Raw genomic sequence first — 25,865 nt, forward strand, 5'->3', positions numbered from 1 at the left:
ACAAAAAGCATCAGTGGATGATGAGAATGTCAGTTTTGACAAAGAACACTGATCATTACTAAAATGCTCTAATTGAGCTGTTAGAATGTCAGAAACAAGCTTTTTGAGCAGAAAACTGCATTTTTTGACAAAATGCATCAGTGGATGATGAGAATGTCAGTTTTGACAAAGAACACTGTTCATTACTTAAATGCTCTAACTGAGCTGGTAGAATGTCAGAAACAAGCTTTCTGAGCTGAGAAATGCATTTTGTGACAAAGTGCTTCAGTGGATGATGAGAATGTCAGTTTTGACAAAGAACACTGTTCATTACTAAAATGCTCTAATTGAGCTGTTAGAATGTCAGAAACAAGCTTTCTGAGCTGAGAACTGCATTTTGTGACATAGTTCATCAGTGGATGATGAGAATGTCGGTTTTGACAAAGAACACTGTTCATTACTGAAATGCTCTAATTGAGCTGTTAGAATGTCAGAAACAAGCTTTCTGAGCTGAGAACTGCATTTTGTGACATAGTTCATCAGTGGATGATGAGAATGTCAGTTTTGACAAAGAACACTGTTCATTACTGAAATGCTCCAATTGAGCTGTTAGAATGTCAGAAACAAGCTTTCTGAGCTGAGAACTGCATTTTGTGACAAAGTGCTTCAGTGGATGATGAGAATGTCAGTTTTGACAAAGAACACTGTTCATTACTTAAATGCTCCAATTGAGCTGTTAGAATGTCAGAAACAAGCTTTCTGAGCTGAGAAATGCATTTTGTGACAAAAAGCATCAGTGGATGATGAGAATGTCAGTTTTGACAAAGAACACTGATCATTACTAAAATGCTCCAATTGAGCTGTTAGAATGTCAGAAACAAGCTTTCTGAGCTGAGAACTGCATTTTGTGACAAAGTGCTTCAGTGGATGATGAGAATGTCAGTTTTGACAAAGAACACTGTTCATTACTAAAATGCTCTAATTGAGCTGTTAGAATGTCAGAAACAAGCTTTCTGAGCTGAGAACTGCATTTTGTGACAAAGTGCTTCAGTGGATGATGAGAATGTCAGTTTTGACAAAGAACACTGTTCATTACTTAAATGCTCCAATTGAGCTGTTAGAATGTCAGAAACAAGCTTTCTGAGCTGAGAAATGCATTTTGTGACAAAGTGCATCAGTGGATGATGAGAATGTCACTTTTGACAAAGAACACTGTTCATTACTAAAATGCTCTAATTGAGCTGTTAGAATGTCAGAAACAAGCTTTCTGAGCTGAGAACTGCATTTTGTGACAAAAAGCATCAGTGGATGATGAGAATGTCAGTTTTGACAAAGAACACTGATCATTACTAAAATGCTCCAATTGAGCTTTTAGAATGTCAGAAACAAGCTTTCTGAGCTGAGAAATGCATTTTGTGACAAAGTGAATGAGTGGATGGATGAGAATGTCACTTTTGACAAAGAACACTGATCATTACTAAAATGCTCCAATTGAGCTGTTAGAATGTCAGAAACAAGCTTTCTGAGCTGAGAAATGCATTTTGTAACAAAGTGCTTCAGTGGATGATGAGAATGTCAGTTTTGACAAAGAACACTGTTCATTACTGAAATGCTCCAATTGAGCTGTTAGAATGTCAGAAACAAGCTTTCTGAGCTGAGAAATGCATTTTGTGACAAAGTGCATCAGTGGATGATGAGAATGTCACTTTTGACAAAGAACACTGTTCATTACTGAAATGCTCTAATTGAGCTGTTAGAATGTCAGAAACAAGCTTTCTGAGCTGAGAACTGCATTTTGTGACATAGTTCATCAGTGGATGATGAGAATGTCAGTTTTGACAAAGAACACTGTTCATTACTGAAATGCTCCAATTGAGCTGTTAGAATGTCAGAAACAAGCTTTCTGAGCTGAGAAATGCATTTTGTGACAAAGTGCATCAGTGGATGATGAGAATGTCACTTTTGACAAAGAACACTGTTCATTACTAAAATGCTCTAATTGAGCTGTTAGAATGTCAGAAACAAGCTTTCTGAGCTGAGAACTGCATTTTGTGACAAAAAGCATCAGTGGATGATGAGAATATCAGTTTTGACAAAGAACACTGATCATTACTAAAATGCTCCAATTGAGCTTTTAGAATGTCAGAAACAAGCTTTCTGAGCTGAGAAATGCATTTTGTGACAAAGTGCTTCAGTGGATGATGAGAATGTCAGTTTTGACAAAGAACACTGTTCATTACTAAAATGCTCTAATTGAGCTGTTAGAATGTCAGAAACAAGCTTTCTGAGCTGAGAACTGCATTTTGTGACAAAGTGCTTCAGTGGATGATGAGAATGTCAGTTTTGACAAAGAACACTATTCATTACTAAAATGCTCTAATTGAGCTGTTAGAATGTCAGAAACAAGCTTTCTGAGCTGAGAACTGCATTTTGTGACATAGTTCATCAGTGGATGATGAGAATGTCAGTTTTGACAAAGAAAACTGTTCATTACTAAAATGCTCTAATTGAGCTGTTAGAATGTCAGAAACAAGCTTTCTGAGCTGAAAACTGCATTTTGTGACATAGTTTCTTCAGTGGATGATGAGAATGTCAGTTTTGACAAAGAACACTGTTCATTACTAAAATTCTCTAATTGAGCTGTTAGAATGTCAGAAACAAGCTTTCTGAGCTGAGAACTGCATTTTGTGAGAAAGTGAATCAGTGGATGATGAGAATGTCAGTTTTGACAAAGAACACTGTTCATTAGTAAAATGCTCCAATTGAGCTGTTAGAATGTCAGAAACAAGCTTTCTGAGCATAAAACTGCATTTTGTGACAAAGTGCATCAGTGGGTGATGAGAATGTCAGTTTTGACAAAGAACACTGTTCATTACTAAAATGCTCTAATTGAGCTGTTAGAATGTTAGAAACAAGCTTTCTGAGCTGAGAACTGCATTTTGTGACATAGTTCATCAGTGGATGATGAGAATGTCATTTTTGACAAAGAACACTGATCATTACTAAAATGCTCCAATTGAGCTGTTAGAATGTCAGAAACAAGCTTTCTGAGCTGAGAAATGCATTTTGTGACAAAGTGCTTCAGTGGATGATAAGAATGTCAGTTTTGACAAAGAACACTGTTCATTACTGAAATGCTCTAATTGAGCTGTTAGAATGTCAGAAACAAGCTTTCTGAGCATAAAACTGCATTTTGTGACAAAGTGCATCAGTGGGTGATGAGAATGTCAGTTTTGACAAAGAACACTGTTCATTACTAAAATGCTCTAATTGAGCTGTTAGAATGTCAGAAACAAGCTTTCTGAGCTGAAAACTGCATTTTGTGACAAAGTGAATCAGTGAATGATGAGAATGTCAGTTTTGACAAAGAACACTGATCATTACTAAAATGCTCTAATTGAGCTGTTAGAATGTCAGAAACAAGCTTTCTGAGCTGAGAACTGCATTTTGTGACAAAAAGCATCAGTGGATGATGAGAATGTCAGTTTTGACAAAGAACACTGTTCATTACTAAAATGCTCCAATTGAGCTGTTAGAATGTCAGAAACAAGCTTTCTGAGCTGAGAAATGCATTTTGTGACAAAGTGCTTCAGTGGATGATGAGAATGTCAGTTTTGACAAAGAACACTGATAATTACTAAAATGCTCTAATTGAGCTGTTAGAATGTCAGAAACAAGCTTTCTGAGCTGAGAACTGCATTTTGTGACATAGTTCATCAGTGGATGATGAGAATGTCAGTTTTGACAAAGAACACTGTTCATTACTAAAATGCTCCAATTGAGCTGTTAGAATGTCAGAAACAAGCTTTCTGAGCTGAGAACTGCATTTTGTGACAAAGTTCATCAGTGGATGATGAGAATGAAACTTTTGACAAAGAACACTGATCATTACTAAAATGCTCTAATTGAGCTGTAAGAATGTCAGAAAAAAGCTTTCTGAGATGAAAACTGCATTTTGTGACAAAGTGAATCAGTGGATGATGAGAATGTCACTTTTGACAAAGAACACTGATCATTACTAAAATGCTCTAATTGAGCTGTTAGAATGTCAGAAAAAAGCTTTCTGAGCTGAGAACTGCATTTTGTGACAAAATGCATCAGTGGATGATGAGAATGTCAGTTTTGACAAAGAACACTGTTCATTACTGAAATGCTCTAACTGAGCTGTTAGAATGTCAGAAAAAAGCTTTTTGAGCAGAAAACTGCATTTTGTGACAAAGTGATTCAGTGGATGATGAGAATGTCAGTTTTGACAAAGAACACTGATCATTACTAAAATGCTCTAATTGAGCTGTTAGAATGTCAGAAACAAGCTTTCTGAGCTGAGAACTGCATTTTGTGACAAAGTGAATCAGTGGATGGATGAGAATGTCACTTTTGACAAAGAACACTGATCATTACTAAAATGCTCTAATTGAGCTGTTAGAATGTCAGAAAAAAGCTTTCTGAGCTGAGAACTGCATTTTGTGACAAAATGCATCAGTGGATGATGAGAATGTCAGTTTTGACAAAGAACACTGTTCATTACTGAAATGCTCCAATTGAGCTGTTAGAATGTCAGAAACAAGCTTTCTGAGCTGAGAAATGCATTTTGTGACAAAGTGCTTCAGTGGATGATGAGAATGTCAGTTTTGACAAAGAACACTGTTCATTACTAAAATGCTCTAATTGAGCTGTTAGAATGTCAGAAACAAGCTTTCTGAGCTGAGAACTGCATTTTGTGACAAAGTGCTTCAGTGGATGATGAGAATGTCAGTTTTGACAAAGAACACTGTTCATTACTGAAATGCTCCAATTGAGCTGTTAGAATGTCAGAAACAAGCTTTCTGAGCTGAGAAATGCATTTTGTGACAAAGTGCATCAGTGGATGATGAGAATGTCACTTTTGACAAAGAACACTGTTCATTACTGAAATGCTCTAATTGAGCTGTTAGAATGTCAGAAACAAGCTTTCTGAGCTGAGAACTGCATTTTGTGACATAGTTCATCAGTGGATGATGAGAATGTCAGTTTTGACAAAGAACACTGTTCATTACTAAAATGCTCTAATTGAGCTGTTAGAATGTCAGAAACAAGCTTTCTGAGCTGAGAACTGCAGTTTGTGACAAAAAGCATCAGTGGATGATGAGAATGTCAGTTTTGACAAAGAACACTGATCATTACTAAAATGCTCCAATTGAGCTTTTAGAATGTCAGAAACAAGCTTTCTGAGCTGAGAAATGCATTTTGTGACAAAGTGCTTCAGTGGATGATGAGAATGTCAGTTTTGACAAAGAACACTGTTCATTAATGAAATGCTCCAATTGAGCTGTTAGAATGTCAGAAACAAGCTTTCTGAGCTGAAAACTGCATTTTGTGACAAAAAGCATCAGTGGATGATGAGAATGTCAGTTTTGACAAAGAACACTGTTCATTACTGAAATGCTCCAATTGAGCTGTTAGAATGTCAGAAACAAGCTTTCTGAGCTGAAAACTGCATTTTGTGACATAGTTCATCAGTGGATGATGAGAATGTCAGTTTTGACAAAGAACACTGATCATCACTAAAATGCTCCAATTAAGCTGTTAGAATGTCAGAAACAAGCTTTCTGAGCTAAGAACTGCATTTTGTGACAAAGTGAATCAGTGGATGGATGAGAATGTCACTTTTGACAAAGAACACTGTTCATTACTAAAATTCTCTAATTGAGCTGTTAGAATGTCAGAAACAAGCTTTCTGAGCTGAGAACTGCATTTTGTGAGAAAGTGAATCAGTGGATGATGAGAATGTCAGTTTTGACAAAGAACACTGTTCATTACTAAAATGCTCCAATTGAGCTGTTAGAATGTCAGAAACAAGCTTTCTGAGCATAAAACTGCATTTTGTGACGAAGTGCATCAGTGGGTGATGAGAATGTCAGTTTTGACAAAGAACACTGTTCATTACTAAAATGCTCTAATTGAGCTGTTAGAATGTCAGAAACAAGCTTTCTGAGCTGAAAACTGCATTTTGTGACAAAGTGAATCAGTGAATGATGAGAATGTCAGTTTTGACAAAGAACACTGATCATTACTAAAATGCTCTAATTGAGCTGTTAGAATGTCAGAAACAAGCTTTCTGAGCTGAGAACTGCATTTTGTGACAAAGTGAATCAGTGGATGATGAGAATGTCACTTTTGACAAAGAACACTGATCATTACTAAAATGCTCTAATTGAGCTGTTAGAATGTCAGAAAAAAGCTTTCTGAGATGAAAACTGCATTTTGTGACAAAGTGATTCAGTGGATGATGAGAATGTCAGTTTTGACAAAGAACACTGATCATTACTAAAATGCTCTAATTGAGCTGTTAGAATGTCAGAAACAAGCTTTCTGAGCTGAGAACTGCATTTTGTGACAAAGTGAATCAGTGGATGGATGAGAATGTCACTTTTGACAAAGAACACTGATCATTACTAAAATGCTCTAATTGAGCTGTTAGAATGTCAGAAAAAAGCTTTCTGAGCTGAGAACTGCATTTTGTGACAAAATGCATCAGTGGATGATGAGAATGTCAGTTTTGACAAAGAACACTGTTCATTACTGAAATGCTCCAATTGAGCTGTTAGAATGTCAGAAACAAGCTTTCTGAGCTGAGAAATGCATTTTGTGACAAAGTGCTTCAGTGGATGATGAGAATGTCAGTTTTGACAAAGAACACTGTTCATTACTAAAATGCTCTAATTGAGCTGTTAGAATGTCAGAAACAAGCTTTCTGAGCTGAGAACTGCATTTTGTGACAAAGTGCTTCAGTGGATGATGAGAATGTCAGTTTTGACAAAGAACACTGTTCATTACTGAAATGCTCCAATTGAGCTGTTAGAATGTCAGAAACAAGCTTTCTGAGCTGAGAAATGCATTTTGTGACAAAGTGCATCAGTGGATGATGAGAATGTCACTTTTGACAAAGAACACTGTTCATTACTGAAATGCTCTAATTGAGCTGTTAGAATGTCAGAAACAAGCTTTCTGAGCTGAGAACTGCATTTTGTGACATAGTTCATCAGTGGATGATGAGAATGTCAGTTTTGACAAAGAACACTGTTCATTACTAAAATGCTCTAATTGAGCTGTTAGAATGTCAGAAACAAGCTTTCTGAGCTGAGAACTGCAGTTTGTGACAAAAAGCATCAGTGGATGATGAGAATGTCAGTTTTGACAAAGAACACTGATCATTACTAAAATGCTCCAATTGAGCTTTTAGAATGTCAGAAACAAGCTTTCTGAGCTGAGAAATGCATTTTGTGACAAAGTGCTTCAGTGGATGATGAGAATGTCAGTTTTGACAAAGAACACTGTTCATTAATGAAATGCTCCAATTGAGCTGTTAGAATGTCAGAAACAAGCTTTCTGAGCTGAAAACTGCATTTTGTGACAAAAAGCATCAGTGGATGATGAGAATGTCAGTTTTGACAAAGAACACTGTTCATTACTGAAATGCTCCAATTGAGCTGTTAGAATGTCAGAAACAAGCTTTCTGAGCTGAAAACTGCATTTTGTGACATAGTTCATCAGTGGATGATGAGAATGTCAGTTTTGACAAAGAACACTGATCATCACTAAAATGCTCCAATTAAGCTGTTAGAATGTCAGAAACAAGCTTTCTGAGCTAAGAACTGCATTTTGTGACAAAGTGAATCAGTGGATGGATGAGAATGTCACTTTTGACAAAGAACACTGTTCATTACTAAAATTCTCTAATTGAGCTGTTAGAATGTCAGAAACAAGCTTTCTGAGCTGAGAACTGCATTTTGTGAGAAAGTGAATCAGTGGATGATGAGAATGTCAGTTTTGACAAAGAACACTGTTCATTACTAAAATGCTCCAATTGAGCTGTTAGAATGTCAGAAACAAGCTTTCTGAGCATAAAACTGCATTTTGTGACGAAGTGCATCAGTGGGTGATGAGAATGTCAGTTTTGACAAAGAACACTGTTCATTACTAAAATGCTCTAATTGAGCTGTTAGAATGTCAGAAACAAGCTTTCTGAGCTGAAAACTGCATTTTGTGACAAAGTGAATCAGTGAATGATGAGAATGTCAGTTTTGACAAAGAACACTGATCATTACTAAAATGCTCTAATTGAGCTGTTAGAATGTCAGAAACAAGCTTTCTGAGCTGAGAACTGCATTTTGTGACAAAGTGAATCAGTGGATGATGAGAATGTCACTTTTGACAAAGAACACTGATCATTACTAAAATGCTCTAATTGAGCTGTTAGAATGTCAGAAAAAAGCTTTCTGAGATGAAAACTGCATTTTGTGACAAAGTGAATCAGTGGATGATGAGAATGTCACTTTTGACAAAGAACACTGATCATTACTGAAATGCTCCAATTGAGCTGTTAGAATGTCAGAAACAAGCTTTCTGAGCTGAGAAATGCATTTTGTGACAAAGTGCTTCAGTGGATGATGAGAATGTCAGTTTTGACAAAGAACACTGTTCATTACTAAAATGCTCTAATTGAGCTGTTAGAATGTCAGAAACAAGCTTTCTGAGCTGAGAACTGCATTTTGTGACATAGTTCATCAGTGGATGATGAGAATGTCACTTTTGACAAAGAACACTGTTCATTACTAAAATGCTCTAATTGAGCTGTTAGAATGTCAGAAACAAGCTTTCTGAGCTGAGAACTGCATTTTGTGACATAGTTCATCAGTGGATGATGAGAATGTCAGTTTTGACAAAGAACACTGATCATTACTAAAATGCTCCAATTGAGCTGTTAGAATGTCAGAAACAAGCTTTCTGAGCTGAGAACTGCATTTTGTGACATAGTTCATCAGTGGATGATGAGAATGTCAGTTTTGACAAAGAACACTGATCATTACTAAAATGCTCCAATTGAGCTGTTAGAAAGTCAGAAACAAGCTTTCTGAGCTGAGAACTGCATTTTGTGACATAGTTCATCAGTGGATGATGAGAATGTCACTTTTGACAAAGAACACTGTTCATTACTAAAATGCTCTAATTGAGCTGTTAGAATGTCAGAAACAAGCTTTCTGAGCTGAGAACTGCATTTTGTGACATAGTTCATCAGTGGATGATGAGAATGTCAGTTTTGACAAAGAACACTGATCATTACTAAAATGCTCCAATTGAGGTGTTCGAATGTCAGAAACAAGCTTTCTGAGCTGAGAAATGCATTTTGTGACAAAGTGCTTCAGTGGATGATAAGAATGTCAGTTTTGACAAAGAACACTGTTCATTACTGAAATGCTCCAATTGAGCTGTTAGAATGTCAGAAACAAGCTTTCTGAGCTGAGAAATGCATTTTGTGACAAAGTGCATCAGTGGATGATGAGAATGTCACTTTTGACAAAGAACACTGTTCATTACTAAAATGCTCTAATTGAGCTGTTAGAATGTCAGAAACAAGCTTTCTGAGCTGAGAACTGCATTTTGTGACAAAAAGCATCAGTGGATGATGAGAATGTCAGTTTTGACAAAGAACACTGATCATTACTAAAATGCTCCAATTGAGCTGTTAGAATGTCAGAAACAAGCTTTCTGAGCTGAGAAATGCATTTTGTGACAAAGTGCTTCAGTGGATGATGAGAATGTCAGTTTTGACAAAGAACACTGTTCATTACTAAAATGCTCTAATTGAGCTGTTAGAATGTCAGAAACAAGCTTTCTGAGCTGAGAACTGCATTTTGTGACATAGTTCATCAGTGGATGATGAGAATGTCAGTTTTGACAAAGAAAACTGTTCATTACTAAAATGCTCTAATTGAGCTGTTAGAATGTTAGAAACAAGCTTTCTGAGCTGAGAACTGCATTTTGTGACATAGTTCATCAGTGGATGATGAGAATGTCAGTTTTGACAAAGAACACTGTTCATTACTGAAATGCTCCAATTGAGCTGTTAGAATGTCAGAAACAAGCTTTCTGAGCTGAAAACTGCATTTTGTGACATAGTTCATCAGTGGATGATGAGAATGTCAGTTTTGACAAAGAACACTGTTCATTACTAAAATTCTCTAATTGAGCTGTTAGAATGTCAGAAACAAGCTTTCTGAGCTGAGAACTGCATTTTGTGAGAAAGTGAATCAGTGGATGATGAGAATGTCAGTTTTGACAAAGAACACTGTTCATTACTAAAATGCTCCAATTGAGCTGTTAGAATGTCAGAAACAAGCTTTCTGAGCATAAAACTGCATTTTGTGACAAAGTGCAGCAGTGGGTGATGAGAATGTCAGTTTTGACAAAGAACACTGTTCATTACTAAAATGCTCTAATTGAGCTGTTAGAATGTCAGAAACAAGCTTTCTGAGCTGAAAACTGCATTTTGTGACAAAGTGAATCAGTGAATGATGAGAATGTCAGTTTTGACAAAGAACACTGATCATTACTAAAATGCTCTAATTGAGCTGTTAGAATGTCAGAAAAAAGCTTTCTGAGCTGAGAACTGCATTTTGTGACAAAATGCATCAGTGGATGATGAGAATGTCAGTTTTGACAAAGAACACTGTTCATTACTGAAATGCTCTAACTGAGCTGTTAGAATGTCAGAAAAAAGCTTTTTGAGCAGAAAACTGCATTTTGTGACAAAGTGATTCAGTGGATGATCAGAATGTCAGTTTTGACAAAGAACACTGATCATTACTAAAATGCTCTAATTGAGCTGTTAGAATGTCAGAAACAAGCTTTCTGAGCTGAGAAATGCATTTTGTGACAAAGTGAATTAGTGGATGGATGAGAATGTCACTTTTGACAAAGAACACTGATCATTACTAAAATGCTCCAATTGAGCTGTTAGAATGTCAGAAACAAGCTTTCTGAGCTGAGAACTGCATTTTGTGACATAGTTCATCAGTGGATGATGAGAATGTCAGTTTTGACAAAGAACACTGTTCATTACTAAAATGCTCTAATTGAGCTGTTAGAATGTCAGAAACAAGCTTTCTGAGCTGAGAACTGCATTTTGTGACAAAAAGCATCAGTGGATGATGAGAATGTCAGTTTTGACAAAGAACACTGATCATTACTAAAATGCTCCAATTGAGCTTTTAGAATGTCAGAAACAAGCTTTCTGAGCTGAGAAATGCATTTTGTGACAAAGTGCTTCAGTGGATGATGAGAATGTCAGTTTTGACAAAGAACACTGTTCATTAATGAAATGCTCCAATTGAGCTGTTAGAATGTCAGAAACAAGCTTTCTGAGCTGAAAACTGCATTTTGTGACAAAAAGCATCAGTGGATGATGAGAATGTCAGTTTTGACAAAGAACACTGTTCATTACTGAAATGCTCTAATTGAGCTGTTAGAATGTCAGAAACAAGCTTTCTGAGCTGAGAACTGCATTTTGTGACAAAGTGCTTCAGTGGATGATGAGAATGTCAGTTTTGACAAAGAACACTATTCATTACTAAAATGCTCTAATTGAGCTGTTAGAATGTCAGAAACAAGCTTTCTGAGCTGAGAACTGCATTTTGTGACAAAAAGCATCAGTGGATGATGAGAATGTCAGTTTTGACAAAGAACACTGTTCATTACTAAAATGCTCTAATTGAGCTGTTAGAATGTCAGAAACAAGCTTTCTGAGCTGAGAAATGCATTTTGTGACAAAGTGCATCAGTGGATGATGAGAATGTCACTTTTGACAAAGAACACTGTTCATTACTAAAATGCTCTAATTGAGCTGTTAGAATGTCAGAAACAAGCTTTCTGAGCTGAGAACTGCATTTTGTGACAAAAAGCATCAGTGGATGATGAGAATGTCAGTTCTGACAAAGAACACTGATCATTACTAAAATGCTCCAATTGAGCTGTTAGAATGTCAGAAACAAGCTTTCTGAGCTGAGAAATGCATTTTGTGACAAAGTGCTTCAGTGGATGATGAGAATGTCAGTTTTGACAAAGAACACTGTTCATTACTAAAATGCTCTAATTGAGCTGTTAGAATGTCAGAAACAAGCTTTCTGAGCTGAGAACTGCATTTTGTGACATAGTTCATCAGTGGATGGATGAGAATGTCAGTTTTGACAAAGAACACTGTTCATTACTAAAATGCTCCAATTGAGCTGTTAGAATGTCAGAAACAAGCTTTCTGAGCTGAGAAATGCATTTTGTGACAAAGTGCATCAGTGGATGATGAGAATGTCACTTTTGACAAAGAACACTGTTCATTACTAAAATGCTCTAATTGAGCTGTTAGAATGTCAGAAACAAGCTTTCTGAGCTGAGAACTGCATTTTGTGACAAAAAGCATCAGTGGATGATGAGAATGTCAGTTTTGACAAAGAACACTGATCATTACTAAAATGCTCCAATTGAGCTGTTAGAATGTCAGAAACAAGCTTTCTGAGCTGAGAAATGCATTTTGTGACAAAGTGAATTAGTGGATGGATGAGAATGTCACTTTTGACAAAGAACACTGATCATTACTAAAATGCTCCAATTGAGCTGTTAGAATGTCAGAAACAAGCTTTCTGAGCTGAGAAATGCATTTTGTGACAAAGTGCTTCAGTGGATGATGAGAATGTCAGTTTTGACAAAGAACACTGTTCATTACTGAAATGCTCCAATTGAGCTGTTAGAATGTCAGAAACAAGCTTTCTGAGCTGAGAAATGCATTTTGTGACAAAGTGCATCAGTGGATGATGAGAATGTCACTTTTGACAAAGAACACTGTTCATTACTGAAATGCTCTAATTGAGCTGTTAGAATGTCAGAAACAAGCTTTCTGAGCTGAGAACTGCATTTTGTGACATAGTTCATCAGTGGATGATGAGAATGTCAGTTTTGACAAAGAACACTGTTCATTACTAAAATGCTCTAATTGAGCTGTTAGAATGTCAGAAACAAGCTTTCTGAGCTGAGAACTGCAGTTTGTGACAAAAAGCATCAGTGGATGATGAGAATGTCAGTTTTGACAAAGAACACTGATCATTACTAAAATGCTCCAATTGAGCTTTTAGAATGTCAGAAACAAGCTTTCTGAGCTGAGAAATGCATTTTGTGACATAGTTCATCAGTGGATGATGAGAATGTCAGTTTTGACAAAGAACACTGTTCATTACTAAAATGCTCTAATTGAGCTGTTAGAATGTCAGAAACAAGCTTTCTGAGCTGAGAACTGCATTTTGTGACAAAGTGCTTCAGTGGATGATGAGAATGTCAGTTTTGACAAAGAACACTGTTCATTACTTAAATGCTCCAATTGAGCTGTTAGAATGTCAGAAACAAGCTTTCTGAGCTGAGAAATGCATTTTGTGACAAAGTGCATCAGTGGATGATGAGAATGTCACTTTTGACAAAGAACACTGTTCATTACTAAAATGCTCTAATTGAGCTGTTAGAATGTCAGAAACAAGCTTTCTGAGCTGAGAACTGCATTTTGTGACAAAAAGCATCAGTGGATGATGAGAATGTCAGTTTTGACAAAGAACACTGTTCATTACTGAAATGCTCCAATTGAGCTGTTAGAATGTCAGAAACAAGCTTTCTGAGCTGAGAAATGCATTTTGTGACAAAGTGCATCAGTGGATGATGAGAATGTCACTTTTGACAAAGAACACTGTTCATTACTAAAATGCTCTAATTGAGCTGTTAGAATGTCAGAAACAAGCTTTCTGAGCTGAGAACTGCATTTTGTGACATAGTTCATCAGTGGATGATGAGAATGTCAGTTTTGACAAAGAACACTGATCATTACTAAAATGCTCCAATTGAGCTGTTAGAATGTCAGAAACAAGCTTTCTGAGCTGAGAACTGCATTTTGTGACATAGTTCATCAGTGGATGATGAGAATGTCAGTTTTGACAAAGAACACTGATCATTACTAAAATGCTCCAATTGAGCTGTTAGAAAGTCAGAAACAAGCTTTCTGAGCTGAGAACTGCATTTTGTGACATAGTTCATCAGTGGATGATGAGAATGTCACTTTTGACAAAGAACACTGTTCATTACTAAAATGCTCTAATTGAGCTGTTAGAATGTCAGAAACAAGCTTTCTGAGCTGAGAACTGCATTTTGTGACATAGTTCATCAGTGGATGATGAGAATGTCAGTTTTGACAAAGAACACTGATCATTACTAAAATGCTCCAATTGAGGTGTTAGAATGTCAGAAACAAGCTTTCTGAGCTGAGAAATGCATTTTGTGACAAAGTGCTTCAGTGGATGATAAGAATGTCAGTTTTGACAAAGAACACTGTTCATTACTGAAATGCTCCAATTGAGCTGTTAGAATGTCAGAAACAAGCTTTCTGAGCTGAGAAATGCATTTTGTGACAAAGTGCATCAGTGGATGATGAGAATGTCACTTTTGACAAAGAACACTGTTCATTACTAAAATGCTCTAATTGAGCTGTTAGAATGTCAGAAACAAGCTTTCTGAGCTGAGAACTGCATTTTGTGACAAAAAGCATCAGTGGATGATGAGAATGTCAGTTTTGACAAAGAACACTGATCATTACTAAAATGCTCCAATTGAGCTGTTAGAATGTCAGAAACAAGCTTTCTGAGCTGAGAAATGCATTTTGTGACAAAGTGCTTCAGTGGATGATGAGAATGTCAGTTTTGACAAAGAACACTGTTCATTACTAAAATGCTCTAATTGAGCTGTTAGAATGTCAGAAACAAGCTTTCTGAGCTGAGAACTGCATTTTGTGACATAGTTCATCAGTGGATGATGAGAATGTCAGTTTTGACAAAGAAAACTGTTCATTACTAAAATGCTCTAATTGAGCTGTTAGAATGTTAGAAACAAGCTTTCTGAGCTGAGAACTGCATTTTGTGACATAGTTCATCAGTGGATGATGAGAATGTCAGTTTTGACAAAGAACACTGTTCATTACTGAAATGCTCCAATTGAGCTGTTAGAATGTCAGAAACAAGCTTTCTGAGCTGAAAACTGCATTTTGTGACATAGTTCATCAGTGGATGATGAGAATGTCAGTTTTGACAAAGAACACTGTTCATTACTAAAATTCTCTAATTGAGCTGTTAGAATGTCAGAAACAAGCTTTCTGAGCTGAGAACTGCATTTTGTGAGAAAGTGAATCAGTGGATGATGAGAATGTCAGTTTTGACAAAGAACACTGTTCATTACTAAAATGCTCCAATTGAGCTGTTAGAATGTCAGAAACAAGCTTTCTGAGCATAAAACTGCATTTTGTGACAAAGTGCAGCAGTGGGTGATGAGAATGTCAGTTTTGACAAAGAACACTGTTCATTACTAAAATGCTCTAATTGAGCTGTTAGAATGTCAGAAACAAGCTTTCTGAGCTGAAAACTGCATTTTGTGACAAAGTGAATCAGTGAATGATGAGAATGTCAGTTTTGACAAAGAACACTGATCATTACTAAAATGCTCTAATTGAGCTGTTAGAATGTCAGAAACAAGCTTTCTGAGCTGAGAACTGCATTTTGTGACAAAAAGCATCAGTGGATGATGAGAATGTCAGTTTTGACAAAGAACACTGTTCATTACTAAAATGCTCTAATTGAGCTGTTAGAATGTCAGAAACAAGCTTTCTGAGCTGAGAAATGCATTTTGTGACAAAGTGCATCAGTGGATGATGAGAATGTCACTTTTGACAAAGAACACTGTTCATTACTAAAATGCTCTAATTGAGCTGTTAGAATGTCAGAAACAAGCTTTCTGAGCTGAGAACTGCATTTTGTGACAAAAAGCATCAGTGGATGATGAGAATGTCAGTTCTGACAAAGAACACTGATCATTACTAAAATGCTCCAATTGAGCTGTTAGAATGTCAGAAACAAGCTTTCTGAGCTGAGAAATGCATTTTGTGACAAAGTGCTTCAGTGGATGATGAGAATGTCAGTTTTGACAAAGAACACTGTTCATTACTAAAATGCTCTAATTGAGCTGTTAGAATGTCAGAAACAAGCTTTCTGAGCTGAGAACTGCATTTTGTGACATAGTTCATCAGTGGATGATGAGAATGTCAGTTTTGACAAAGAAAACTGTTCATTACTAAAATGCTCTAATTGAGCTGTTAGAATGTTAGAAACAAGCTTTCTGAGCTGAGAACTGCATTTTGTGACATAGTTCATCAGTGGATGATGAGAATGTCAGTTTTGACAAAGAACACTGATCATTACTAAAATGCTCCAATTGAGCTGTTAGAATGTCAGAAACAAGCTTTCTGAGCTGAGAACTGCATTTTGTGACATAGTTCATCAGTGGATGATGAGAATGTCAGTTTTGACAAAGAACACTGTTCATTACTAAAATGCTCCAATTGAGCTGTTAGAATGTCAGAAACAAGCTTTCTGAGCTGAGAACTGCATTTTGTGACAAAGTGAATCAGTGGATGATGAGAATGAAACTTTTGACAAAGAACACTGATCATTACTAAAATGCTCTAATTGAGCTGTTAGAATGTCAGAAAAAAGCTTTCTGAGATGAAAACTGCATTTTGTGACAAAGTGAATCAGTGGATGATGAGAATGTCACTTTTGACAAAGAACACTGATCATTACTAAAATGCTCTAATTGAGCTGTTAGAATGTCAGAAAAAAGCTTTCTGAGCTGAGAACTGCATTTTGTGACAAAATGCATCAGTGGATGATGAGAATGTCAGTTTTGACAAAGAACACTGTTCATTACTGAAATGCTCTAACTGAGCTGTTAGAATGTCAGAAAAAAGCTTTTTGAGCAGAAAACTGCATTTTGTGACAAAGTGATTCAGTGGATGATCAGAATGTCAGTTTTGACAAAGAACACTGATCATTACTAAAATGCTCTAATTGAGCTGTTAGAATGTCAGAAACAAGCTTTCTGAGCTGAGAAATGCATTTTGTGACAAAGTGAATTAGTGGATGGATGAGAATGTCACTTTTGACAAAGAACACTGATCATTACTAAAATGCTCCAATTGAGCTGTTAGAATGTCAGAAACAAGCTTTCTGAGCTGAGAACTGCATTTTGTGACATAGTTCATCAGTGGATGATGAGAATGTCAGTTTTGACAAAGAACACTGTTCATTACTAAAATGCTCTAATTGAGCTGTTAGAATGTCAGAAACAAGCTTTCTGAGCTGAGAACTGCATTTTGTGACAAAAAGCATCAGTGGATGATGAGAATGTCAGTTTTGACAAAGAACACTGATCATTACTAAAATGCTCCAATTGAGCTTTTAGAATGTCAGAAACAAGCTTTCTGAGCTGAGAAATGCATTTTGTGACAAAGTGCTTCAGTGGATGATGAGAATGTCAGTTTTGACAAAGAACACTGTTCATTAATGAAATGCTCCAATTGAGCTGTTAGAATGTCAGAAACAAGCTTTCTGAGCTGAAAACTGCATTTTGTGACAAAAAGCATCAGTGGATGATGAGAATGTCAGTTTTGACAAAGAACACTGTTCATTACTGAAATGCTCTAATTGAGCTGTTAGAATGTCAGAAACAAGCTTTCTGAGCTGAGAACTGCATTTTGTGACAAAGTGCTTCAGTGGATGATGAGAATGTCAGTTTTGACAAAGAACACTATTCATTACTAAAATGCTCTAATTGAGCTGTTAGAATGTCAGAAACAAGCTTTCTGAGCTGAGAACTGCATTTTGTGACAAAAAGCATCAGTGGATGATGAGAATGTCAGTTTTGACAAAGAACACTGTTCATTACTAAAATGCTCTAATTGAGCTGTTAGAATGTCAGAAACAAGCTTTCTGAGCTGAGAAATGCATTTTGTGACAAAGTGCATCAGTGGATGATGAGAATGTCACTTTTGACAAAGAACACTGTTCATTACTAAAATGCTCTAATTGAGCTGTTAGAATGTCAGAAACAAGCTTTCTGAGCTGAGAACTGCATTTTGTGACAAAAAGCATCAGTGGATGATGAGAATGTCAGTTCTGACAAAGAACACTGATCATTACTAAAATGCTCCAATTGAGCTGTTAGAATGTCAGAAACAAGCTTTCTGAGCTGAGAAATGCATTTTGTGACAAAGTGCTTCAGTGGATGATGAGAATGTCAGTTTTGACAAAGAACACTGTTCATTACTAAAATGCTCTAATTGAGCTGTTAGAATGTCAGAAACAAGCTTTCTGAGCTGAGAACTGCATTTTGTGACATAGTTCATCAGTGGATGATGAGAATGTCAGTTTTGACAAAGAACACTGTTCATTACTAAAATGCTCCAATTGAGCTGTTAGAATGTCAGAAACAAGCTTTCTGAGCTGAGAAATGCATTTTGTGACAAAGTGCATCAGTGGATGATGAGAATGTCACTTTTGACAAAGAACACTGTTCATTACTAAAATGCTCTAATTGAGCTGTTAGAATGTCAGAAACAAGCTTTCTGAGCTGAGAACTGCATTTTGTGACAAAAAGCATCAGTGGATGATGAGAATGTCAGTTTTGACAAAGAACACTGATCATTACTAAAATGCTCCAATTGAGCTGTTAGAATGTCAGAAACAAGCTTTCTGAGCTGAGAAATGCATTTTGTGACAAAGTGAATTAGTGGATGGATGAGAATGTCACTTTTGACAAAGAACACTGATCATTACTAAAATGCTCCAATTGAGCTGTTAGAATGTCAGAAACAAGCTTTCTGAGCTGAGAAATGCATTTTGTGACAAAGTGCTTCAGTGGATGATGAGAATGTCAGTTTTGACAAAGAACACTGTTCATTACTGAAATGCTCCAATTGAGCTGTTAGAATGTCAGAAACAAGCTTTCTGAGCTGAGAAATGCATTTTGTGACAAAGTGCATCAGTGGATGATGAGAATGTCACTTTTGACAAAGAACACTGTTCATTACTGAAATGCTCTAATTGAGCTGTTAGAATGTCAGAAACAAGCTTTCTGAGCTGAGAACTGCATTTTGTGACATAGTTCATCAGTGGATGATGAGAATGTCAGTTTTGACAAAGAACACTGTTCATTACTAAAATGCTCTAATTGAGCTGTTAGAATGTCAGAAACAAGCTTTCTGAGCTGAGAACTGCAGTTTGTGACAAAAAGCATCAGTGGATGATGAGAATGTCAGTTTTGACAAAGAACACTGATCATTACTAAAATGCTCCAATTGAGCTTTTAGAATGTCAGAAACAAGCTTTCTGAGCTGAGAAATGCATTTTGTGACATAGTTCATCAGTGGATGATGAGAATGTCAGTTTTGACAAAGAACACTGTTCATTACTAAAATGCTCTAATTGAGCTGTTAGAATGTCAGAAACAAGCTTTCTGAGCTGAGAACTGCATTTTGTGACAAAGTGCTTCAGTGGATGATGAGAATGTCAGTTTTGACAAAGAACACTGTTCATTACTTAAATGCTCCAATTGAGCTGTTAGAATGTCAGAAACAAGCTTTCTGAGCTGAGAAATGCATTTTGTGACAAAGTGCATCAGTGGATGATGAGAATGTCACTTTTGACAAAGAACACTGTTCATTACTAAAATGCTCTAATTGAGCTGTTAGAATGTCAGAAACAAGCTTTCTGAGCTGAGAACTGCATTTTGTGACAAAAAGCATCAGTGGATGATGAGAATGTCAGTTTTGACAAAGAACACTGATCATTACTAAAATGCTCCAATTGAGCTGTTAGAATGTCAGAAACAAGCTTTCTGAGCTGAGAAATGCATTTTGTGACAAAGTGAATTAGTGGATGGATGAGAATGTCACTTTTGACAAAGAACACTGATCATTACTAAAATGCTCCAATTGAGCTGTTAGAATGTCAGAAACAAGCTTTCTGAGCTGAGAAATGCATTTTGTGACAAAGTGCATCAGTGGATGATGAGAATGTCACTTTTGACAAAGAACACTGTTCATTACTGAAATGCTCTAATTGAGCTGTTAGAATGTCAGAAACAAGCTTTCTGAGCTGAGAACTGCATTTTGTGACATAGTTCATCAGTGGATGATGAGAATGTCAGTTTTGACAAAGAACACTGTTCATTACTAAAATGCTCTAATTGAGCTGTTAGAATGTCAGAAACAAGCTTTCTGAGCTGAGAACTGCAGTTTGTGACAAAAAGCATCAGTGGATGATGAGAATGTCAGTTTTGACAAAGAACACTGATCATTACTAAAATGCTCCAATTGAGCTTTTAGAATGTCAGAAACAAGCTTTCTGAGCTGAGAAATGCATTTTGTGACAAAGTGCTTCAGTGGATGATGAGAATGTCAGTTTTGACAAAGAACACTGTTCATTAATGAAATGCTCCAATTGAGCTGTTAGAATGTCAGAAACAAGCTTTCTGAGCTGAAAACTGCATTTTGTGACAAAAAGCATCAGTGGATGATGAGAATGTCAGTTTTGACAAAGAACACTGTTCATTACTGAAATGCTCCAATTGAGCTGTTAGAATGTCAGAAACAAGCTTTCTGAGCTGAAAACTGCATTTTGTGACATAGTTCATCAGTGGATGATGAGAATGTCAGTTTTGACAAAGAACACTGATCATCACTAAAATGCTCCAATTAAGCTGTTAGAATGTCAGAAACAAGCTTTCTGAGCTGAGAACTGCCTTTTGTGACATAGTTCATCAGTGGATGATGAGAATGTTAGTTTTGACAAAGAACACTGTTCATTACTAAAATTCTCTAATTGAGCTGTTAGAATGTCAGAAACAAGCTTTCTGAGCTGAGAACTGCATTTTGTGAGAAAGTGATTCAGTGGATGATGAGAATGTCAGTTTTGACAAAGAACACTGATCATTACTAAAATGCTCCAATTGAGCTGTTAGAAGTCAGAAACAAGCTTTCTGAGCTGAGAAATGCATTTTGTGACAAAGTGCTTCAGTGGATGATGAGAATGTCACTTTTGACAAAGAACACTGTTCATTACTGAAATGCTCTAATTGAGCTGTTAGAATGTCAGAAACAAGCTTTCTGAGCTGAGAACTGCATTTTGTGACATAGTTCATCAGTGGATGATGAGAATGTCAGTTTTGACAAAGAACACTGTTCATTACTAAAATGCTCTAATTGAGCTGTTAGAATGTCAGAAACAAGCTTTCTGAGCTGAGAACTGCATTTTGTGACAAAAAGCATCAGTGGATGATGAGAATGTCAGTTTTGACAAAGAACACTGATCATTACTAAAATGCTCCGATTGAGCTTTTAGAATGTCAGAAACAAGCTTTCTGAGCTGAGAAATGCATTTTGTGACAAAGTGCTTCAGTGGATGATGAGAATGTCAGTTTTGACAAAGAACACTGTTCATTAATGAAATGCTCCAATTGAGCTGTTAGAATGTCAGAAACAAGCTTTCTGAGCTGAAAACTGCATTTTGTGACAAAAAGCATCAGTGGATGATGAGAATGTCAGTTTTGACAAAGAACACTGTTCATTACTGAAATGCTCCAATTGAGCTGTTAGAATGTCAGAAACAAGCTTTCTGAGCTGAAAACTGCATTTTGTGACATAGTTCATCAGTGGATGATGAGAATGTCAGTTTTGACAAAGAACACTGTTCATTACTAAAATTCTCTAATTGAGCTGTTAGAATGTCAGAAACAAGCTTTCTGAGCTGAGATCTGCATTTTGTGAGAAAGTGAATCAGTGGATGATGAGAATGTCAGTTTTGACAAAGAACACTGATCATTACTAAAATGCTCCAATTGAGCTGTTAGAATGTCAGAAACAAGCTTTCTGAGCTGAGAACTGCATTTTGTGACAAAGTGAATCAGTGGATGGATGAGAATGTCACTTTTGACAAAGAACACTGTTCATTACTGAAATGCTCCAATTGAGCTGTTAGAATGTCAGAAACAAGCTTTCTGAGCTGAAAACTGCATTTTGTGACATAGTTCATCAGTGGATGATGAGAATGTCAGTTTTGACAAAGAACACTGTTCATTACTAAAATTCTCTAATTGAGCTGTTAGAATGTCAGAAACAAGCTTTCTGAGCTGAGAACTGCATTTTGTGAGAAAGTGAATCAGTGGATGATGAGAATGTCAGTTTTGACAAAGAACACTGTTCATTACTAAAATGCTCCAATTGAGCTGTTAGAATGTCAGAAACAAGCTTTCTGAGCATAAAACTGCATTTTGTGACAAAGTGCATCAGTGGGTGATGAGAATGTCAGTTTTGACAAAGAACACTGTTCATTACTAAAATGCTCTAATTGAGCTGTTAGAATGTCAGAAACAAGCTTTCTGAGCTGAGAACTGCATTTTGTGACAAAAAGCATCAGTGGATGATGAGAATGTCAGTTTTGACAAAGAACACTGTTCATTACTAAAATGCTCTAATTGAGCTGTTAGAATGTCAGAAACAAGCTTTCTGAGCTGAGAAATGCATTTTGTGACAAAGTGCATCAGTGGATGATGAGAATGTCACTTTTGACAAAGAACACTGTTCATTACTAAAATGCTCTAATTGAGCTGTTAGAATGTCAGAAACAAGCTTTCTGAGCTGAGAACTGCATTTTGTGACAAAAAGCATCAGTGGATGATGAGAATGTCAGTTCTGACAAAGAACACTGATCATTACTAAAATGCTCCAATTGAGCTGTTAGAATGTCAGAAACAAGCTTTCTGAGCTGAGAAATGCATTTTGTGACAAAGTGCTTCAGTGGATGATGAGAATGTCAGTTTTGACAAAGAACACTGTTCATTACTAAAATGCTCTAATTGAGCTGTTAGAATGTCAGAAACAAGCTTTCTGAGCTGAGAACTGCATTTTGTGACATAGTTCATCAGTGGATGATGAGAATGTCAGTTTTGACAAAGAAAACTGTTCATTACTAAAATGCTCTAATTGAGCTGTTAGAATGTTAGAAACAAGCTTTCTGAGCTGAGAACTGCATTTTGTGACATAGTTCATCAGTGGATGATGAGAATGTCAGTTTTGACAAAGAACACTGATCATTACTAAAATGCTCCAATTGAGCTGTTAGAATGTCAGAAACAAGCTTTCTGAGCTGAGAAATGCATTTTGTGACAAAGTGCTTCAGTGGATGATGACAATGTCAGTTTTGACAAAGAACACTGTTCATTACTAAAATGCTCTATTGAGCTGTTAGAATGTCAGAAACAAGCTTTCTGAGCTGAGAACTGCATTTTGTGACATAGTTCATCAGTGGATGATGAGAATGTCAGTTTTGACAAAGAACACTGTTCATTACTAAAATGCTCCAATTGAGCTGTTAGAATGTCAGAAACAAGCTTTCTGAGCTGAGAACTGCATTTTGTGACAAAGTGAATCAGTGGATGATGAGAATGAAACTTTTGACAAAGAACACTGATCATTACTAAAATGCTCTAATTGAGCTGTTAGAATGTCAGAAAAAAGCTTTCTGAGATGAAAACTGCATTTTGTGACAAAGTGAATCAGTGGATGATGAGAATGTCACTTTTGACAAAGAACACTGATCATTACTAAAATGCTCTAATTGAGCTGTTAGAATGTCAGAAAAAAGCTTTCTGAGCTGAGAACTGCATTTTGTGACAAAATGCATCAGTGGATGATGAGAATGTCAGTTTTGACAAAGAACACTGTTCATTACTGAAATGCTCTAACTGAGCTGTTAGAATGTCAGAAAAAAGCTTTTTGAGCAGAAAACTGCATTTTGTGACAAAGTGATTCAGTGGATGATCAGAATGTCAGTTTTGACAAAGAACACTGATCATTACTAAAATGCTCTAATTGAGCTGTTAGAATGTCAGAAAAAAGCTTTCTGAGCTGAGAACTGCATTTTGTGACAAAATGCATCAGTGGATGATGAGAATGTCAGTTTTGACAAAGAACACTGTTCATTACTGAAATGCTCTAACTGAGCTGTTAGAATGTCAGAAAAAAGCTTTTTGAGCAGAAAACTGCATTTTGTGACAAAGTGATTCAGTGGATGATCAGAATGTCAGTTTTGACAAAGAACACTGTTCATTACTGAAATGCTCCAATTGAGCTGTTAGAATGTCAGAAACAAGCTTTCTGAGCTGAGAAATGCATTTTGTGACAAAAAGCATCAGTGGATGATGAGAATGTCAGTTTTGACAAAGAACACTGATCATTACTAAAATGCTCCAATTGAGCTGTTAGAATGTCAGAAACAAGCTTTCTGAGCTGAGAAATGCATTTTGTGACAAAGTGCTTCAGTGGATGATGAGAATGTCAGTTTTGACAAAGAACACTGTTCATTACTAAAATGCTCTAATTGAGCTGTTAGAATGTCAGAAACAAGCTTTCTGAGCTGAGAACTGCATTTTGTGACAAAGTGCTTCAGTGGATGATGAGAATGTCAGTTTTGACAAAGAACACTGTTCATTACTTAAATGCTCCAATTGAGCTGTTAGAATGTCAGAAACAAGCTTTCTGAGCTGAGAAATGCATTTTGTGACAAAGTGCATCAGTGGATGATGAGAATGTCACTTTTGACAAAGAACACTGTTCATTACTAAAATGCTCTAATTGAGCTGTTAGAATGTCAGAAACAAGCTTTCTGAGCTGAGAACTGCATTTTGTGACAAAAAGCATCAGTGGATGATGAGAATGTCAGTTTTGACAAAGAACACTGATCATTACTAAAATGCTCCAATTGAGCTGTTAGAATGTCAGAAACAAGCTTTCTGAGCTGAGAAATGCATTTTGTGACAAAGTGAATTAGTGGATGGATGAGAATGTCACTTTTGACAAAGAACACTGATCATTACTAAAATGCTCCAATTGAGCTGTTAGAATGTCAGAAACAAGCTTTCTGAGCTGAGAAATGCATTTTGTGACAAAGTGCTTCAGTGGATGATGAGAATGTCAGTTTTGACAAAGAACACTGTTCATTACTGAAATGCTCCAATTGAGCTGTTAGAATGTCAGAAACAAGCTTTCTGAGCTGAGAAATGCATTTTGTGACAAAGTGCATCAGTGGATGATGAGAATGTCACTTTTGACAAAGAACACTGTTCATTACTGAAATGCTCTAATTGAGCTGTTAGAATGTCAGAAACAAGCTTTCTGAGCTGAGAACTGCATTTTGTGACATAGTTCATCAGTGGATGATGAGAATGTCAGTTTTGACAAAGAACACTGTTCATTACTAAAATGCTCTAATTGAGCTGTTAGAATGTCAGAAACAAGCTTTCTGAGCTGAGAACTGCATTTTGTGACAAAAAGCATCAGTGGATGATGAGAATGTCAGTTTTGACAAAGAACACTGATCATTACTAAAATGCTCAAATTGAGCTTTTAGAATGTCAGAAACAAGCTTTCTGAGCTGAGAAATGCATTTTGTGACAAAGTGCTTCAGTGGATGATGAGAATGTCAGTTTTGACAAAGAACACTGATCATTACTAAAATGCTCCAATTGAGCTGTTAGAATGTCAGAAACAAGCTTTCTGAGCTGAGAAATGCATTTTGTGACAAAGTGCTTCAGTGGATGATGAGAATGTCAGTTTTGACAAAGAACACTGTTCATTACTGAAATGCTCCAATTGAGCTGTTAGAAAGTCAGAAACAAGCTTTCTGAGCTGAGAACTGCATTTTGTGACATAGTTCATCAGTGGATGATGAGAATGTCACTTTTGACAAAGAACACTGTTCATTACTAAAATGCTCTAATTGAGCTGTTAGAATGTCAGAAACAAGCTTTCTGAGCTGAGAACTGCATTTTGTGACATAGTTCATCAGTGGATGATGAGAATGTCAGTTTTGACAAAGAACACTGATCATTACTAAAATGCTCCAATTGAGCTGTTAGAATGTCAGAAACAAGCTTTCTGAGCTGAGAAATGCATTTTGTGACAAAGTGCTTCAGTGGATGATAAGAATGTCAGTTTTGACAAAGAACACTGTTCATTACTGAAATGCTCCAATTGAGCTGTTAGAATGTCAGAAACAAGCTTTCTGAGCTGAGAAATGCATTTTGTGACAAAGTGCATCAGTGGATGATGAGAATGTCACTTTTGACAAAGAACACTGTTCATTACTAAAATGCTCTAA

The sequence above is a fragment of the Barbatula barbatula genome (genome assembly GCF_947034865.1).
Source record: "Barbatula barbatula genome assembly, chromosome: 16".
Classification (NCBI taxonomy): Eukaryota; Metazoa; Chordata; class Actinopteri; order Cypriniformes; family Nemacheilidae; genus Barbatula; species Barbatula barbatula.